The sequence below is a fragment of the Drosophila albomicans genome, chromosome 3, assembly GCF_009650485.2.
Source record: "Drosophila albomicans strain 15112-1751.03 chromosome 3, ASM965048v2, whole genome shotgun sequence".
Lineage (NCBI taxonomy): Eukaryota > Metazoa > Arthropoda > Insecta > Diptera > Drosophilidae > Drosophila > Drosophila albomicans.
This window is the reverse complement of record NC_047629.2, coordinates 36,249,643-36,251,822: the sequence shown is the minus strand read 5'-3', so window position 1 is coordinate 36,251,822 and position 2,180 is coordinate 36,249,643. Positions and strand designations below refer to the sequence as shown.

Here is a 2,180-nt window from a genome sequence, read left to right as displayed (position 1 = left end):
AGGAAGCTGCAGACAAACCAATTAGCAATAGCTCGCTTCAAGATTAAGCTGAATCATTAACGTTTTTTTAATAGATTTCATTAAGATTTATTGTCTAAATAAATACATTATCTAAGTATCAATTGTGTTAATTTATAACTATAAGAAAAGCTAACTAATATTAAGAAGAACCATTAGTTCATATTAAGAAGAACAATTGTTCATATTTTATAGAGTCGCAGATATTATTTGGTGTCTAGTTTAAATTTATATTTATAGTAATATATTTCGTTTTTATAAAACACATAATTTAATCGACTTGATAAAGTTCTTTCCTTATTTGTAAATAATAAGCAAACCTTCTTAATATTAAGATCAATAATATTTATATAGAATGAAAAGAATAAAGAGAAAAATCTCGAAATATTAAGTGTAATTTTGTTAATATAAAGTAAAATTATTAAGAGAAATTAAAATTGTGACTTAAGAATTTGAATTTCTTTCTCCAATTCATCAAATAACAAAAGAGTTTAGCTTTAAATATTCCATAGCTTCAAGAAAATTATTATTATTATTATAAATTTAAAAGAAATTATTAGAAATTGAACTTAATAATCATGCAAATATATTATTATTATAATTATTTTTAAAAACTTAGCAGGCTATAATTAATAGAAATAAATCTTTGACATACTGAAGCTAGTTTTTTATTTATTAAATATATTTACTTCAAAGATTATTAATAGTTGCACTATCTTTAGTTGCTAAAGTACTTAAAGGCATTCATTAAGTTGAGTTAGATAAGAGACTAAACAATTTCCTGCAGCACTAAGATAAGTAGTTATAACATAAGCTCAGCTGATGGTAATCTCAGGCTAACGAAGAGTTGCTCAGATTGCGTCTATGTCTGCTGCTGTCTTATTATAATCATCTGTCTAAAGCGGACAACACTTGGAGGGTTATCGGGCAATTGATCACAAGTCGAGCAGCGATTTATCAAAGCCTGTGTTGGTCCTCGAGTGACCGATGACAACTGTTGAAATGCAGCTCCATCAAATTGGCGACAAATGCTGAGAGAGACTCTTGTGGCTGCTGCATGGGACTGAGGCTGTTGCTGTTGTTGTTGCTGCTGCTGTCTGGCCATCAATTCAGACCGTTAACACTTTATCAATATCTTGGGATAGGCAGCAGTTGAAGCAACAACAGCAGCAGCAGCAGGAGCAGGCGACTTAGGAGGCGGTTTGGTTGACTGAACGACTTCAAAAGCGAATTTGCCGCCGTCAGATAATAATAAAAAGAAATAAAAATAAAATGCAGGTGCCAATGAAGAGACGACAGCCAGAGAGAGAGAGAGAAAGAGAGAGAGAGAGAGAGTGCCGCGGGTCTTCGATCTTTCGGTCTCGGCGAGATCACAGTCGGAGCGTGGCTGATAGTGAATCGTTGTTGTTGTTGCTGTTGTTGTGGCTGCTGCTTTGGCTCCACCTTTTTGTTGCTGTCTTCGGCCGGCAGCGTTTCTCCTCTTAATTGACGCCTTGATTTGCAGCCGATTGGCTCTGCACCACATTTTCCAGACTCTTTTTCCTATCTTCATGTATAAAACCACTCTCTCCCCCACTCACACTCTCTCTCTCTCTCTCTTTCTCTTGTAATTTCAACACACGAAATATTTCTTTAATTATGTTTATCGTTTGTTATTTCAATGCCAATTGTGACCCACTTTAAATTTCGTATGCTATTTATAGCATTCACTTCGTTGCGATCGTTTTGTTTGTTTCTCTTTTTACAGTTCAACTGGGTTAAAGTGCCGCTCTCTTCCAACAAGCAGTCGTGGCCGAGCGGTTAAGGCGTCTGACTAGAAATCAGATTCCCTCTGGGAGCGTAGGTTCGAATCCTACCGGCTGCGATACGAGTTCACTTTTTTTTTTTAAATTTTGTGTATAACATATTTGTAATTTTTTTTTAATTTGTAGAAAATTTATGAGCTAACTATGCGAATGCCCGGAACTAAGATTTCAAAGAACTATAATGAGAAATTCATGATTATTATTATTATACAATTAACATATTTGCAGTAATCTAGCGAGTTTCAATTTCATGCTTAATGTTAAGAGCTCCATAAATCGCGATTGATTACTTTGACAATACCGATAATAACTTTGTATGATTCCGTTTCTTAGTAAGATTAAACATGGCAATACTTT

General features: G+C 34.0%; 1 non-coding gene across 1 annotated transcript; it reads left to right on the top strand.

Moving 5' to 3' along the window:
• The first annotated feature begins 1,800 nt into the window (after positions 1 to 1,800).
• Trnas-aga (transfer RNA serine (anticodon AGA)) lies at positions 1,801 to 1,882 on the top strand. Its single transcript has one exon. It is a non-coding gene; the product is annotated as a tRNA-Ser (tRNA).
• Positions 1,883 to 2,180: the final 298 nt, after the last annotated feature.